Source organism: Talpa occidentalis, unplaced genomic scaffold (assembly GCF_014898055.3).
Source record: "Talpa occidentalis isolate TD23 unplaced genomic scaffold, MPIMG_talOcc4v2.1 talOcc4.15, whole genome shotgun sequence".
Taxonomy (NCBI): domain Eukaryota; kingdom Metazoa; phylum Chordata; class Mammalia; order Eulipotyphla; family Talpidae; genus Talpa; species Talpa occidentalis.
Genome location: NW_023601543.1, coordinates 7,020,952 through 7,040,006, shown reverse-complemented (window position 1 = coordinate 7,040,006; position 19,055 = coordinate 7,020,952). Strand labels below are relative to the sequence as shown.

Here is a 19,055-nt window from a genome sequence, read left to right as displayed (position 1 = left end):
AACAGTGGCCTCGTCAGCACTTAAATATACCATGTGATCCAGAAATTCCACATCAAGGTATCCAAAAAATTCAAAAATACTAATTCTAAGGAACATATGCACTCCTATGTTTGTTGCAGCATTATTCACAATAGCCAAGTTAGGAAGCGACCTACATGCCCAAAGACAGAGGAGTGGATTAGGAAGATGTAGTCTATATCCACGATGGAGTACTACTCAGCAACGAAAAAAGATAAAACCTTGCCATCTGTACCAGTGGGGATGGAACTGGCGGGGATGATGCCAAGTGAATTGTCAGAAGGAAAAAGACAAATACTGGATGATTTCCCTCATATGCGGCACACACAGAAACAAAACAAAGGAACTACAAAACTCAACCAAAACAAACCCTGGAGGGTCTCTCTTGTGGCACAAGGGGTTAAGTCTCAGCACTATGAAGCAATCCACAGCAACTGTGGCCTGAGTTCAATCCCCGACCAGAGAGGTGACCACATGGTGCAGCAGACCTCTCCTGTCAACCCTGCTGCTCCCCTCAGCAGTGTATTTCAGTGGATCTACCTGTTCTGCTCCCCACTCTGTCTCTGGTGAATCCTCTCATCCCCACACTTCTGGCTTGTACCCCAGTTGTTGTATGCATAAATAAATATTCATGCATTAATGAATCATAAATAAATTGTGAAAAACCCAAAAACCAAACCAAAACAAACAAACAAACAAAAACCCTGGAAATTTAGCTGTCAAATTAAGGCTATAAAAGAGTAGGAAGGGGTGTGGTAGGAGGGAAGGACCCCATTGAACTGTGGTGGAGGACTATGGGTATTTCTGTGGTGGGTGTGGTGTGGTAACACATCTGAAGATTGTGAACCTATGTCCCTAAAACATACAGTGTTGTAAACCAACATCACCTCAAAAATAAAAGCTGACAAAAAATAGAATCATTAAAATTTAAGAGGCCAAAGCCTTACCCACCCCATAGACTCCTGCCCAATGCCCAAGGAGAGAGGAGGCTCAGACATGAGCTCGAGAAAGTATTTTGGCAAAGGGTTCAGGCTCAAGAGCACTAAGACAGCCTGCCTGAAGTCTCACATCTGTCAGTGTGGTCCAGCTCCGGGGGAGGGACAACCTTTCCGGTTATCATGGAGAAATACATGGCCAGAGTGCAGTAGGAACTGCTGGAGTTCAGCAGTTGTTGACAACACTCAGGCTGTGCCACTTTGGAAGCTCCAGGGATGTACCCCACACACAAATCTCCAAATTCTCATGGGCATGCTGGTAGCACTGCCAAGGATATGACACTGCTCTTCTGGCTTCTTAAATATGGAACATCAATCAGAACAACTTGATGGGAAGATCCAGAGAGAATCGTGTTTAGGACACATGAAGTATCTTTTGGGGAAGTCAAGATATATCTTGGAAGTTCTTTGAGTTCTTTGCATTATTCTGGCAAAAGATATGAGTCTGTTAACATTACATGCCTATTGCAAATATGAAGTCATGTATATTCAAACAGGGATGAGACTTGGAGAAATTTTCTGGTGAGTAGAGAAAGAAATTTTGAGCAAGTCATCAAACATTATTCACACTTCATGAGTTATATTATACTAAAGTGGGTTTTCTGTAAACCATTCTGTAAATAATAAGTATTCTTTGCACATTTATCTTTTGTATAAAGCAAAATATATTTGTATTTGCATCAAACAAAGATAGCAGGCAGACAAATTGCTGACTTTAGCAGTGTCATATCTGGAGACTGTCTGGCAAAGGAGGGCTGCCAAGATCCATCATAAAGAACAGTATCCTTCTTAGAAAGAAACACGGTTTTTCTTTTTTTGTCCTCAGAATATTCACTGGTGTCCACATCTGACATCTCTTTTGCTTTGGATCAGGTTGTTTGTAAAACATATTACTCCTAAAAGTACTTGTTTGATAATGTTTATTTAATGAATAGATCTTCTCTTTAGTGTTATCAGCATTCTTTAAGCACAGGTCTGTGTGATTCTTGGCAATTTATTAGATAAGTGTGTATTACACATCTCCAGTGTGCAGGGTTCTAGGGGAAAAAAAAAGCACAAAGAAGGGAGATGCATCTTAAGAAGCTCACAGTCTAGTGCAGTGAATCTGAAAGGTGCAGGGAATTCATATCAGCTGTCTCTGTGTGTTGACACCCAACCCCCAAACCTACCAGGGATCCACATCGCAAATCCTTGTGGGGGAGTTCAAATGAATCCCTCTACAAAGGTAACTGGCTTAGAATTGCCTCCTGATCAGTCACAGCTACCGACTAGAGTGATATAAACCTTTGGTATGTTGGGACTGGCTCAATGGCGGCATAGTCATGAAGGCTCCCTTCTCTCTGGCTTACTGGGAGAAATGAAATATATGCACCCAATAAAATCCGTCTCCAACTGTGAGCTGACACTCTCACACAAATACACACTCATATTTGAACCAAACCTTTTTTTAAAGAAGCAAAATTCTATTTACTTTTTGTAACTTTATTTTTATTGCAATAGCACTGGGTTACAACACTGTATATGACTCAAAGGCATAGGATCCACACACCACCCCCATCACCAAGGCACCCACAGCTCCCCCATCATAGCCCATAGTGGCTACTTCCCTTTTTGCTTTTCCCCTCCCCCTTCCACTCTTGTAGTCTCACCTCCATCGTGTTTTATGCAACAATACTCGCCCTTTGCATGACACATCTGGTGTTTTCTATTGTATTTCAATTGGGAGGCAATACTGGTCAAACACCACAAAATTGATTCCTCAAACAACTAATGAGTTGCTGCCTAGAATTTGACAAGCACTGCTTTTTGGGGTTTGGGGAACAGAGATGAGGAAGTTAAGGGCATAGATTGTATCCCTGCAGTATCATAAAAATAACGTACTTACGTACAACTCACCAGGTTGCAGAGAGTTACAAGCACTTTTCATGTATTAAGTCATTTATTGAATACTCCAGCAACTCTATGTGGTGGGCAGGGTCATGCTAGCCATTTTGTAGACAAATAACTGACAGAAATTGCTAGGATTTGATGCCAGGCCACCTGACTCAAGAGTATGCTCAAGAAAGCCCCCTGTATAAACTTCCCATCAGAAATACCATCCCCTTGTCGACCATGAGCTGAGAAAACAAGAATGTGCCTGCTCCACAACCTGGAAAAATAACTGAAACACCGAACAACATCAGAGCAATGAACAATACCTTCTTGGTATGCAGAAGGCAACAATAAAAGTTGATTCTGGACCCCAGGGGTGACTCTCCTAGGGACGCTAGAAGGACAGAAGTGACACAACAAAGCAGACATGGCAAGGACCAACCATTTTCATCTCCTGTGTCTCCTTAGGTCAAATGAATCAAAGCACTGAAACAAACACAAACAAATTCAAATCCCTTTCCCGAACGCCCTCATTTCAGATTCTAAGAGTCAGGACACAGAACAAAGCTTGACTCAAAAACGAAAATGACAGTGAAACACACCTCAGATCCACTAATAATTAAGCCAAGGCATTTTATTAACATCCATGAATAGTGTCCTTAAATACCTTTTTTTGGTTGTTGTTCTTCATTGATTTTAATTTAGATTGCCTGTGGCTCATAAGCCAGGTAAACATGCAACCTTTAACAAATCACACTATAAAAGCCAGCCATCATCCTGGGCTCCCCTCTGCATCCATCCCTAATGAACAGGTTTAATGGTGTGCAGGAAAACAATACCAATTACCAGTACTGTAAAGGACGTGCAGTATACAGAAACAGAGAAAGAAGGAAACCACTAAATGTATTTTATAGAATAAATCTGACTTTGGTCTGAATAGATGTCTTTGCTGTGGTTTCTGAAATCTTGTGTTTACAAAGATCTTATTGATATTGTGTTAACATTATTTAAATATCCCCCAAATTTAACGAAGTACAGTCTTATATTTATTATATTCAATTGGTTTCTTTCACTCAATATGTAAATTTGACATAGGAAATGATTCTATCTCTAATCTTGTAATCTTGTACTGTCACAAATTTCAAGGAGGCATGTTACATTAGGATCAAATACTCATTAAAGTAACACAATTATAAACAGGCTTATTCAAGCAATTGAAAACTGATTAAAGTATAGGATATAAAGGATTATTTGACAATACAGCAGAAACTATATTCATGTAGACTATAAGTGAAAATCTTCCTCTTAGACCTATAGATATTGAGTGATGATACTCCCTGTAGTTGTCATAACTTTGAGGAAAAGCAATCAACTGTCAACATATATTTATTGAACATCTATGACACACTTTGTACTATGAGGATTATAAGAGCATGAGACTCAATTCTTGCCCTTAAATTTAATACATGACATGAAATGCTATGACAATATTGAGGAAGCTTTCCCAGAGATGGGAGTGCCTACATGAGAACAGCTCAATGGATTCAAACCCCAGAAGCAGAATAAAGTCCATTCAAAATTATTAGGATTCATTAGTTCTGACTTTAATAACCATCATAAGCAACTCCAGCTCAAGCAGGAACCTTTGTTTTTCAAAATCAAAGCAAAATTATTACTGTATTGAATGTATTCTCATGGATTCACTGTCAGTACATTCTGTTTATAACAATCTTCAGAAAGTTTTCTGGCTTTCATTTATGAAAAAGCCACAGAAGCCCAATATTTTACATATTTCCCTAGTGGCTATTTATTGTACTGCATTGTCAAAACGGTTCATACACCATCATACTTGTACATTGGTTATGTCATGTAGAGATGAATGCCACCAAATATAGCAAATTTTAAAAGTCCAAGTTCTTAAGGTCATCTGAAACTGTCACTGAGCTAAAAGACATGAACAATTTGAAGCAGCACAATAGTTTTAAGAGAACTTAGGGAGAGCCTATGCATACTTCCTACCTTTTGGAGATTGATGTGACAGAGTAGTGGGTTAAACATTAGAATCATCTGAGCGAACTTAAAAAAAAAATACCTGTGTCTTAGACCTAGTGCCTGACTAACTGATTTAGCATCTGTGGGAAGGTGGATAATAGACATCAGCATTTCTCAAAGCTTTCCAATTGATTTTTTAAAGGTTTATTTATTTATATATACAAGAACCGAGGTACAGGCCAGATGTGTGGGAGGGTGAGAGGATTCACCAGAGACAGAGTGGGGAACAGAACAGGCAGACTGACGAAATACACTGCTGAGGGGAGCAGCAGGCGAGGCAGGAGAGGTCTGCAGTGCCATGTGGGACCCTCACCGGCCGGCTGGGATGGAAACAGCACTGCAGAGACTGCAGACAGCTTCACAGTGAGGCGCTCAACCACCTGTGCCACCAGTGGGGGAGCCTCCAATTGATTTTACAGAACAGCTAGGGTTGAGACCCCATAAAGGAAGAGAGGGGAGAACTAATGTCTTTTAGTGCCACTGTCAGAAACATAATAGAGAGGTGGATGGTCCAAATAGTATGCTGCGGGTTCCTTTGCAAATCCTGAGTAACAGGCATATGAGATTAGCATTGTGAAGTACAAACTTTTTCAGTGGGTTGACACCCCAAATTGTTTTAAATGAATCTAAATGTTTCTCAGAACATCTTTGGAAAGCCTGCCCTGCATTCTCTGGGTGTAGAGATAGTCAAATTCCAGGGCTTGAAACCATTATCTTCCTTTTTCTGGTTCTCCTACCTCCAACAATGATGTGAATCATCATCTGAGGAGCATTACAGGAACTGGTTAAAACTAGAGTTTTCCATGGTTTGACACCCCAACTTCTGGTCTCTTCCTTCAATTTTTCTTTTCTTTTTTTTAAAGATTTATTTATTTATTTATATAAGCACTGGGTACAGTCAGAAGTGCAGGAGGGTGAAAGAATTCACCAGAGACAGAGCGGGGAACAGAGCAGGCAGACTGACGAAGTACACTGCTGAGGGGAGCAGTGGGCATGGCAGGAGAGGTCTGCGTGCCATGTGGGACACTTGCTGGAGGCTGGAGATCGAACCAGCTCTGCAGAGGCTGTAGGCAGCTTCTCAGCCCAGCGTTCAATAGCTACTTAATTGAACCTGATAGAGAAAAATGTAGATTTTGAAGAGTTTACATTAAAAACAATACATCAAGAAATAGACAATGTTTTGGTAAATCCCAGGATAGCAAGTACTAGGAATCAATATATAATCTTATCACACGCACACATGCAACACAACACATTCAGTGGACATTTTTCTTAAAGCGATTTCACCAATAATATTTAAAGGAGACATAGGATATTCTTTAGTTCTCAAACCTGCTGCACCTGGAAAAATATCAGTGCTGGGACTTCACACACAGATATTCTGAATTATCTGAAACTATGTATCCTCTGGGCATGGAAATTTGTAAAGTCTTCTGTTTATTATGATGTTCAACCAAGGTTAGGAACTAGTAATTTAGGTCACCCATCTAATTTGGATAGTGTACTTTTAATTAATCCACTGAAGCATATATGAACAGAATCTGCCCACAATTTTTTTTTTTGTGGGGAGGCAGTGAGTTATGGTGAACTTTAACTTATTCTTTTTTTTTTTTTAAGATTAATTTATTTATACAAGCACTGGGTAGTCAGAAGTATGGGAGGGTGAGAGAATTCACCAGAGCCAGAGCGGTGAACAGGACAGACCAACGAAGTACACTGCTGAGGGGAGCAGCGGGCAGCAGGAGAGGTCTGCGCGCCATGTTGGGCCCTCTCCTGGTGGCCGGGATCGAACCGGCACTGCAGAGGCTGCGGGAAGCTTCGCAACTCAGCGCTCAACCGCTGTGCCACCAGGGAGTCCCCTTTATCTTATTCTTTAACAACTTTTTTTGAGGTATCTTTCACATATAAAATCTGTATAAAATCTATATATATTTAATATATAGAATCTGCTTTCTTGATGTATGTCTACATTGTGAAAAAATCACTATAACCAAGCTAAGTAATATTCATCATCTCTACATAGTTACCACTTGTGTGTGTTGGGTAAGGAGATATAATTTAAGACATACCATCTTAGCAAATTTTAAGTATATGAGACTGTATTGTACATAACTACTTCGAGCCTATGCTAGTGGATATTCATTGATACCACTAGTTTTTGATGTAGAGTTTAAATTGCATACTAGCAAGGATTTTGAAAGCCTAGAGTGACATTACTTTGCTTGTGGAAAATGTCATTTAACATTTAAAGCAACAGAGTTCTTGATCTTATTGAATAAATAACACCACATTTCAGTTTGTTGACCAAGAGATACTAGCTTCAGAGCTATCATCCTATATCTTATATCTTATGTGCTTCACTGTTTTTACAATGAATGCAAAGTTCCCCTGCCCCCACCTGCCATTGTTCTCCTCAGCTCATGAAATTCTCTCCATCTTCAAAAGCAATGACCCCTTGACTTCCCCTCAGTAGTCATCTGTGGTAAGAAATTGCTCATCAAAATTTTGTTGTGAAACTGTAAATACACACTAAACCAAAGGTTAAAAAAATGTTAAAGCAATACATTTAATCCACACATTAAATTTCACACTTCTCTGTATCACCTGGGAACAGTGAATAGACGATAACTGTTTCACATCCAGAATTTCCAACTTAGCCACTAGATTTTGCAAATTGGTAAAGTGTTAGTTCAGGAATTCAGTTATCCAAACCTAATGGTAAATGCTGTGTACAATAATTACTATTTGGTGACCTTGGACAGTTACTTCACTTCCCTGAATTTCATTGTTTTAGGCACAAACTCAATGATAATGGTACTGGACACAGAGTTGTGACAATCTTTAAATGGAATTATATATGCAATGAGCCTGTCACAGTGTCTGACACATAACATGTAGACCGCAGGTAATATTAGTGTTCGATAATCATTCCCATTATTTGGGTTCTATATTAAAATATGCTTCCTATTCTTAGAGAGTTTTGAGTCTACCCTGGAAGAAAAACATGCAAAAGTGAAATAATTGCTTTAAGCTGACATTTCAAAGAGCTAAAGTTGGAACTTGAATTAATATTATTAATTGTCATGCAAATTACATGGAAAAATATTACCCTAGCAGGTCAGAGGGAGATGGCCTGGAACAGTTGAGACAATACTCCCCTGAAAATTTTGGTGTACTCCCTCTTGCCTCTTTGTCTTTAAGCAAATCACATTGCTTCTTTATAAATAAAGTCTTCAGGGCCTCCCTGGTGGTGCAGGCTGTTGAACGCAGCGCTGTGAAACTGTTCACAGCCTCTGCAATGCGGGTTCGATCCCGGCTGGCTGTGGCGATACCCACATGGCGCAGCAGAACTCTCCTGTCATGCCCGCTGCTCCCCTCAGCAGTGTACTTCAGTCAGTCTGCCTGTTCTGCTCCCCGCTCTGTCTCTGGTGAATCCTCTCACCCTCCTGCGCATCTGGCCTGTACCCCGGTTCTTGTATAAACACATAAGTTTTTAAAAAAAAATAAAGCCTTCAACTTTTCGAGCAGTAACATTCTACAAGTCTTTGTTAGAGCTTGGATTTATTAGAATGAGGCTTTATTAGAGTTAGGATTCAGATTTGAATAAAGTCATTAGACCACAGAGTTGGAGAAAAAAATATAAAATGATTGAAAATACCAGATATATCAAGGCAAGAGTGAATAAATCTAGCTGACTACAGCTTACTGTTCAAATGGGGAAATAGTGGGAGCAAATACAGACTGACTACAATTTTTCTAGGGATTCAAATATCTTGCTAAGAAATTTGGACTTTGTTCTACATGAAGTGGACAAACTTTTAGGGAGATTAATCTGTTCTGGTAAATATGAAGGGCATGAGGCACAAAATAGGCAGAGAAGTCCAGTTATGAAGCTGTTAGTATAGTTCAAACCTAGGTTGGAATTAAGTAACAGAAATATAAATATAAATAAACATGGTATTATGAAGTGATTTACACTTGACTGCAGATTGGATGGGACAGCAGAGTAGAGTTTGGACCAGATGATTGAAGATTGGAGGTTAGGAGACTGCTGGTGAGTTAGGAAGGAGAGCTAGTTTGGAGTAAGGGGAAGAGCATGAGAAATTAAGCCTTATAAAGGTTTGATTTGTGGCATCAAAAACATAATTTATGTGAGCACATCCAAAGGGCAAACAGAGAATGGGAGAAAGAAGATATGATCAAACTTTATATTAGGCAGTTATCTGCTTAGAAGTGATAAATAAAATTAATAGGTGAAGTATCAGAAAGAGATTGGAAAATGGTTATGCCCAAACAGCATTATCAGTTTTAGTGTTTCTTTTTAATTGTTCAAATGAAGGACACGTCATAGAGCCAAGAGTGGTGAATGCAGTAAGATGAAAATATTTGATGTTGGGGATAGAGTATAAGAATTCTTCCCTTCGTGTTTTCAGCCCTTATTTTATTGACTACAGTCAATGTCTTAATTTGTGCTCCTCCAAAAGTCAACTTTGAGGCAAATATTTGCCTGCAAATAGTTTATTTGGGAGGTCATCAAGGAAACACTGTGAGGAGAATGAGGAAAGGTAAGGGGAAAAAGAAAGGAAAGAAAAATTGCATTGATGCCACTGGAACTCAATCCTGTGGGTGATCCTCTGGGAGAAAAATGGACCGTGTCTCAGAATTATTCTACTAAGGAACTAAAAGGGTGAGATGTTTACAACTCTGATTCCTTGAGTGTGCCTCCTGGGGTGTTAATTCCCCAGCACTTTACAGTCTGTCCCTGTAGGGGGCGGTCAGAGAACACTCTCAAACAGAGACAAGTAGGAAGTCAATGTCATGTATTGGAGCTGTCTGCTGGAAACTCCAGCTCAAGTCAAAGTGCTGTGTATGCCCGGTCTATATGAGTCTGGTACTGAAATGAGGTAATGGCATTTCTAGGCAGTAAGAAATCTCATGGCTAAGCCACATTCACAGAAGTAATTTTATTGTGATTTATTAGGTTTCTAACGTACTTTTATATGATCTCCATACACAAAAACAGATGATTAAATTCATTTATTTTGAGGTATCAGTGCATTCTAACATAACGTAAGTCTTAGGAGTGTATCAGTGAAAACAGACATGTGTGACAGGAGTGCATCTTTTCTTTTGAAAATAAAGGGGGGTGTGTGCGCACAGATGCACCGATAAAAGCATAACAGTGTTATGAACAGTCATATGCCTTTTCTAGAGCAAATTCTTCTACTATCAAAAGAGGCTGTAGTAACAGGATATATAGATGTGTGGAAAATAATAATCCTGACTTTGTCTTGACATGACCTTATTCGATGAGTAAATAGAGAACAATTTGCCCAGCCAAAGGACTATTATGGTTTCATTCTTGGTGTCTGGCTCTGATATTCTGATTCTAGCATGCACATAAATATCAGTCACAAGGCATAAAATGACCCGGAGATGATGATTCTGACAAACCATTTATTTCTATTAGTGTGGCCACAGGCATAAATAACCTATCTGTTCTTCAATTGTTAGGTTGGCAATCTGCTTGTCATTCCTGGGAAAGTAAAAATAGTTTTCTACAAAGTGTGCAGAAAGTGCTTTCATATGAAAATGCATCTTCAACAGTATAATCATTGTGCATATAAGTGTGATATCACTCAACTGAGAATGAACCATAGCCATAGATCATAAGCAGTTTGTTTTTTCATTAATGTAGACCAGCTGGCAAGATACCCTGCCAAGCCCCTTAGAAGACTGGATGTGGAAATAATTATTTACCAAGGTACAAAATGACAAGATTGCTATAGTGATGAATTGGCACACATGGAGCTCATAGATGATGAATTGAAATAAGTCTTGTTTCACCAAGAGATGCCTAATATCAGCAAAATTTGATTTATGAATTTTTCTGCATTAAGGTTAATCTGATATCGCCTGCTTTGCAGAACTCCATTCAGAATAGAAAAGTAAAAAGGGAGTCGAAATAATATGGCACAATGCAACCCCATAGAACCCTACAGTAATGCATGGGAATCATCCGATTCTGAGTATTCAGAATTTTGAGTGTCACTTTGTGAGATGATGGTGCATATAAGTGCTCAGTAATCTACCAAAATATCATGGAAAAGCTGTCATGAAAGGCAGATGGGAACGGACTCCGTAGAGCTGTCCTGAGGATTCTAAAGCCTTTTCAATAAATTCTGTTACAACAATAAACATTTTTGAAAAGGCTGCTGTCAAAAAGCTACATTCTCAGAAGCTGAAATCAACATCCGTGTATGAAAACGAAGTCACAAATCCACAACAGAGCAAGCTTTTCTGTTTGTTAATATCATCTGCGGATGTAAAAATGATATGTTAAAGAAAGCAATTAGGTCACCAATGAATGCTCTGTTCATTTATGAAACCTCCATGATTTACACTACTTGATAAAAACACCTCATTGGAGTATTTTCATTGAATTCACCCCATTCAACACAGTCCTCACTTTCAGATGGTCTGTAAGAGCATAGCTGCCAAGTGGGGCTGGCCTGACCTTCTGATACAACACTTTTGAGAATTGCAGAAAAGTCACTGCTCCTTTCATCTCTGGCAGTCCATCAATCTTAATTACAATTGAGTAGGGAAAAAGAAGACCTACTGAAAGAAGTTTTAAAAGCTTAGGTTGTTTGGATAGTATTGTAAGGCAACTAAAGAGCTGAGCAATTTAATTTGATTTCTCATCCATGGCTCGGGTTTTCTAACCAGGAGTCATAGTTCATAGGGGCCTTAAAAAAATCTCAGATATTGATTACAGTGCATTTCCTTCTCCGGAGAATGGGTCCAGGAGATGGCTTTTCATATTCCAGGAGTACAGTAATCAAAGATAGTAAAAACGAAGAGGCTTCTAAGAAGAAATTGTTTCAAAAATTTTTGATTGCATTACCAAAGCACTAGTCCTTCCTCATCTGAGCTCTGAGTCTCATCTCCAATTTGATGACCTCAAAGCACAGCCACAGAATCTGTACTTGTCTTGAAACAATTTTGGAAGAAATTTTCCAAACTTCCTTTGTCACACACAATGAAATGTAGAATAATTGATAAAAAGTTGTGGCATGGGGAGAATTCCACTGAGAATAAAAATTATGTAAGCTTAAATCTAAAATAAACACAAGAAAAAAATGAACTGAACAAGGCTTCTAATTATAGAGACAAGAATGTAACAGAGAAAGAGAGACTTAGTAAAGCAGTGATGGATAACAAAAGCATGATCCCTGCAGAAGGCCCTGCATGGCGAATCAGCAGAAATAGCTTCTAATTTAGGTTCTGCGCATCTAAGCAGACTTAGATACTCATACCACTCCTCTCTAAAATGAGGAAATACACAGTTGGATCTCTTTTTCAACTCAAACGTATGAATTCTTATATACTATTCAAACATTCTCCAAGCTTTCACATTCAGAAACAATAGCACTCAACCTATGGAAACTGTATTGCAAATGTGGAAAATAAAAATGTGTCTATGGCCATTATTTCTTAGTGGACACTAAAGGTCCTGCTTGGCATCTGCATCCAGCAGCCGTGTGGCTGTCACCACACCACAGATGAACAGATTGAGCTACACTGCAAACACCACAGATACTGTCTGGATTATAAGAAAAAGGGAAAGGAAGAAGGTTTAGAGACTTATGAATGTTCAGATAAGGCAAAAAAGACAACTGTTCTGAAAGCTAAGTTCTACCTTATACTGCTCCATGCTGAGAAAACACAAATGAAAAAGACTATCAAGATGCATGGAAATAAAAGTACCAAACACAAGAGTGGTGAAGATTCCACAAGAAGCTTGACCCACGTATCAGTTAGATAGAGAGGGGCAGCCCTGACTCAAAGAACTTTCCATAAGACTAAACAAAAGCGAAGAGAGAAAGTAGAAAAATGGGAAGTCCCTCTGCCTAAAGGTTGTGTCCAAGGAGAACCTGAAATATTAAGCATTATTCGAAGAAAAAAAGAGAAGAAAAGGTGGAAAAGGATGGTCACTAGAATCTGCTTGTTGGAGACAACTATGTAAGAAAACTACCTAATATGGAAGATGCACTAGGTCAATGGGTTTACATTTCATTTGTTCCCTCCTGTGCCCTGCCCACTCCCCGGGTTTACATTTCCAAAGGCCATGGAACATATCCTGAACTGAAAGCCACCTTTTGCTGTCAATACTTGGTGTAAGGAATCCCTCATCCCCACGATAAACTTTGGGTGTCTTACCAAAAGGTATTGTCGCTGAACTGAATGTGAGTGAGTTGGGTCTTGTGACACAAGGAGACAAGGCAATTTTGGGGGAAGAAGCCCAGGTTACCAACAATCCCAAAATGATGGGTGCATAAATGCAGGCTTTTTCTTTTGATGCCAATCACATTAGAAAGGAAATTGATACTAGGGAAAGGCAATAAGAAAGTGATAACTTGGTGCTGATAACTGAGACAAGGCTTTGGCAGAACTAGAGATCTGAACTTTACTTTGTCTGCAGGCTTATTCTTTTGACTCACTTTTTTTTTAAAGATTCATTTATTTATGCATACAAGAACTGGGGTACACGCCAGAGGTGTGGGGGGTGACAGGATTCACCAGAGACAGAGTGGGGAACCAAACAGGCAGACTGACTGAAATACACTGCTGAGGGGAGCAGTGGGCAAATCAGGAGAGGTCTGCTGCGCCATGTGGGTAACTCCCGGCTGGGAATGGAACTCTGGCTGCAGCAGTGATAGCTTGATAGCGCTGAGATTTAACCCCTAGGCCATCGGGGAGGCCCAGTTGGAGGACTTTTTTTTATGTTAGCATCTTTTGAAATTTGTGTGACAACATTCCTCATGAGTAACTCTATAAATGATGCATTATTTTATAGAAATCATATTGCTTTATTGATATAATTGCTGCTCCTGCTAGTCCTAGTATCTCCTGTTCTACTACCGGGCTTCCCAATGAGCAAGTGCTCAATGGGTGTTTGGTGAATGAAGAACCAGTGAGCAGCAGCTACCACTAATTTAATATTTATTCTGATTTCTCCTACTTTCTTGAATTAGTCAAGCACATCCAACTCTAGCAGGTCCCGGAGTAAGATTATTTCAGTCAATGTTGTTTCATCATAACATCTATGTTACAATCCCTTCCCATGTTGAACTAGATGGTGTTAATTCAAAGATCTGCATTGATTGATAGGGTATTGGCACTGGGGCTATGTTGGAAGGTGAACAAAGCATGTACACATATGGAGTGTGAAGCTGTACTCCCAATTTATATATAAACACATGGGCAATCAATACAATTTGAAGAGAAAAATAAAGAATGATATTCTAAGTTCAGTGAAATATAAGCAAATTTTAAAACAAAGAATAAATTCAAGCAAGTTTTATGAAAGACTTCAATCAATTGCTTAGGCTTGTAAAATGCAAGACTAAGACATTTCTAGAAGAAAACGGGAGATATTCTACATTCCCTTGTGTTTGGTGCTGAATTTGTAGACTCAATACAAAAAGCACAAGCTATGAAAGAAAAAATAAATTGGAATCAATTAATTAAACATGAATCTACCTTTTGGTAAAAAATCTGGTAAACGAAGATGACAAGCTATTAACTGGAAGAAAATACTGATATAACAGAGCAGCCAAGGATTTTTGTCTAAAATCTGCACAGATCTCTTAAACTCAACAAAAGCAAAACAACCTAATTAAAAATTGGTAAAAGATCTGAACTCACATATTACAAAAATATATACAGATGACAACTAAACATATCAAAATATGGTTCCTAATCATTTGTCATTATTCAATTTAAAATAGCTACTACTTATTTTAAATTGTAGTAGTGAGATACTATTGCGCACCTATTAAATGGCTAAAATTCAAGACACTGACTAAACCAGTTGCCTCAAAGGATTCAGAATCACTGGAACTCTCATTCCTTGCTTGCAGGAATGCAAAGTGGGAGAACCACTTTATTTTTTTAAAGATTTGTTTATTTATGTATACAAGAACCTGGATACAGGCCAGATGCGCGGGAGGGTGAGAGGATTCACCAGAGGCAGAACGGGGAACAGAACAGGTAGACAGATGAAATACACTGCTGAGGGGAGCAGCAGGCGTGACAGGAGAGGCCTGCCCTGCCATGTGGGACCCTTGCCAACTGGCCGGGATTGAACCGGCGCTGCAGAGGCTGTGGACAGCTTCACAGCGCTGCGCTCAACCGCCTGCGCCACCAGGGGAGGCCTGGGAGAGCCACTTTAAAGGACAGTTTTTATTTCAAAGCTTGACAAAGGCTTACCGCACAATTCAACCTTCATATTCTTTGGTATTGATCAACTGGGTTGATATTATCTGTCCAAAAACAAACAAAAAAAATCTGCACATATGTGTTTATAACAGCTCTATTCATAGTCACCAAAAATTGGATATAACTAAGATAGCCTTTAATAGTTGAATGAATAAACAAACTGGTAAATAAATGCAATGTTATTCATTAGATGAATGTTATAAATGTTATTCATCCATAAAAAGGAATGCCATACACATTCAGGCAAAGACATGTATGCATCTTAAGTGCATATGATGAAAACAATGAACTAATCTGAAGAGGTTTCATTTATATATTTTTGAAAAGGCAAAACTATGCAGACAGCAAAATGATCAATGATTTCTAGTGGACTGGGGCGGAAGGTTGAATAGGACAAGTAAAAGGGTATTTTTGGGATGATGTAAGTGTCCCAATATGCTATTTTATGGTGAAAACATAGCTTGCATTGTCAAAAGTCATAGACCTTTACAGCATGAATATTGAACATAAATACTTGCAAAACAAACAACAATAACAACAAAAAATGGAGGCTGGGAATTGCCAAGACAGAATGAATAGTGTGAAAGCAACAATCTATTACAGAAAGCATGAAACTTCACCCAAAAGCATGGGGTGAAAGCTGTTGACTTCTATTTGGTTTCAGTTAATTTTTGTAAATAGTATAAGGTTTTGTCTTAGGTGTTTTGCATTTGGATTCACTTCTAATTTATTGAAAAACTACTTTTTCCATTGCACCTTTGTGAAAATGAGTTGATGATAGCTCTGTGATCTATTTCTGGACCTAAGTTGTTTCGTAGAAATATCTCTTACATTCACCAATACCATTCTTTATTATGGTAGCTTTTAGTAAGTCTTTAAATTGGACACCAGGATCCTCTGACTTTGTTCTGTTTACTCAATGCAAGCACACCTCAGAGATATTGTGGAGTCTGAACATCACAATAATGTGATATCATAATAAAGCAAGATGCACACATTTTTATTTGGTTCCCATTGCACATAAAAGATATTTACACTATACTGTAATCTATTATGTGTCCAATAGCATTCTTTCTAAAAATACAATATACCTACTTTAATTAAAAATTCTTTATTGCTAAAATATGCTAACCATCCCAGTGAATTGTAAATTTTCAACTGCGGTAAGGTCTTGCCTAGATATTCATGGCTGCTGACTGGTCTGGGTGATGGTTAATGAATGTTGGAAAGATTGTGGCAATTTCTTAAAATATGACAACATTGAAGTTTGCTGCATTGATTTACTCTTCCTTTCACAAGATTCTCTGTAACATACGTTGTTGTTTGATAGCACTTTACCCACAGTAGAATTTCTTTCAAAACTGGAATTAATCCTCTTAAAGCCTGCAGTTACTTTATCAACTAAGTTTATGTAATATTCTAAATCCTTTGTTGTGGTTTCAACAATATTCCAGCATTTTCACCAGGAGCATATTCTATCTGAAGAAACGACGTTTTTAACTCACCCGCAAGAAGCAACTCCTCCTCTGTTCAAGTTATTTTCTTTTTAAAGATTTATTTGTAATTATTTATGCGTACAAGAACTGGGGTGCAGGCCAGAGGTGGCAGGGGTGAGAGGATTCACCAGAGACAGTGGGGAGCAGAACATGTGGATCTACTGACATACACTGCTGAGGGGAGCAGCAGGCGACACAGGGGAGGTCTGCTGTGCCATGTGGGTCAGCTCCCTGGCTGGGGATGGAACCATGCTTAAGAGGCTGTGGATAGCTTGATAGTGCTGAGACTTTAACCCCTGCACCACCAGGAAGGCCACTCTCCTCTGTTCAAGTTTTATCACAAGATTGCAGTCATTCCTTTCGCATCTTCAGGCTCCACTTCTAATGCTAGTTCTCTGTCTGTTTCCACCACATCTGCAGTCATTTCCTCCACTGAAGTCTTGAACCCCTCAAAGTTACCCACAAGGGTTAGTAGCAACTTCCCCAAATTCCTGTTAATGTTAATGGTTTTTACCTCTGCCCAGGAATCACGAGTGTTCTTATTGATATTTAGGACGGTAAATCATTGCCAGAAGTTTTTCAGTTGACTCGCCCAGATGGATTAGAGGAATCATTATCTATAGTAGCTATGGTCTTGTAAACTATATTCTTTAAAAGATGTGACTCAAGAATTGATACATGGGCTACAGAACTTATATGTCAGCAGGTAAGAAAATATTAATCTGTACATGTCCATCAGCATTCTGGGATGCACAGAGTCAAAGCACAGAGTCAACGAGTGGTATGATTTTTGAATGGAATACGTTTTTGAACTGTAGGTCCCAACAGTGGTCTCCAAATCTCCAGCAAACCACGTTGTAAACAGGTGTGCTGTCTTCTAGCATTGTTCTTCCATTTACAGAACACAAAGCAGAGTTAGCATAATTCTTGAGCATCTTTGGATTTTCAGAAGGGTAAGTAAACATTGCCTTCAACTTAAAGACATCAGCTGCATGAACCTATTAACAAGAGAGTTAACCTGTCCTTTGAAGCTCTGAGTCAGGTATCAAACTCTCCTATCTGGCTGTGAAAGTCCTCATTGGTCAATTGGTGGAATAATGAGAACACCTACAACATGTAACAATTAAGTTTGCTGCCTTATATGGGCACAGTTTGTGGCACCCCCAAAAATTATAATAGTAACATCAAAGATCACTGGCAGCAGATCACCATAATCATATAGTCATAACGAAAAAATTGAAATATTGTGAGAATTATAAAAATGTGACACCGAGACATGAAGTGAACACATGACATAGGAAAAAGTGGTGCCAAGAGACTTTCTTTAAGCAGGGTTGCCAAAAATTTTCCATTTGTAAAAAATATAGTGTCTGCCAGGAGAAAAAAAAAAACAAAACAAAACACTAAGCACAGTAAAATGAGGTAAACCTGTATTGTGTTGACTATTTGATTTGTTTGTCTTTCCATGTAAACTCCAGAATCAGTTTGTTGATATCTAGGAAATAACTTGGATTTGATGGGGATTGTGTTGAACGTCTAGATAACACTGGAAGACCTACTCACAGTATCCAGTCCTCTAATTCGTGCATATAGACCCTATTTATTTAGACCTTCTTTCATTTTTTTTTTCTCTAGTGTTTTGCAGTTTCCCACATATAGATACTTCAGATTTATACCTAAGTTTTTCACCTTTTGGTGCTGTCTCAAAGGGTTTTGCTTGTTTTGGTGCATGGCTTTTAGTTCAAAATGCAACTGTTTTTATGTGTATTTAAAAAAGCAATTGGCTTCTGGAGACTGACCTTGAATTCTGGGGCCATCCTTTACTGGTTCATTTCTTCTAGGAATTTTGTTCATCTGAGATTTTATTTCTGCTTCACTTTGTAAGAACGATTTTGTTGGATATAGAATTCTAGGAATTTTTTTTTAACCTTTCAGCACTTTGAATATTTCATTCGACTTTCTCCTTGCTTACATGATCTCTGACAAGAAGCGCAGTGTAACTTTTATCCTTGTTTCTCTATAGCTAAGTTTCTTTCCCCTCTAGCTTTTTCAAAGGTTTTCATATTGTTTTCCTTTTTTTTTTTACTACTTGAATATGATGCGTTTAGGGTTTATGTATGTGTGTGTGTGTGCACATATGTATGCAGCATGAATGCATATACAACTACATTTGCTAACATGAGTTACAAGTAAGGTTATTCTGAATGGGAGGAAAGAGGAGCCAAGCAACATAGAGAAGATGACTGTACACAGTCTATGTACATCTGAGTGCAGGTAACAAATTTTTGTAAAATTACATTTGTAAATAAATTTCAGAAACAATATAGAAAAAGATAGT

The 19,055-nt window shown here is 38.6% G+C and overlaps 1 pseudogene; it reads left to right on the top strand.

Annotated features, from left to right (window-relative positions):
- The first annotated feature begins 11,735 nt into the window (after positions 1–11,735).
- On the top strand, positions 11,736–13,299 carry LOC119246430 (ribosome biogenesis protein NSA2 homolog; annotated as a pseudogene).
- The last annotated feature ends 5,756 nt before the right edge of the window (positions 13,300–19,055 follow it).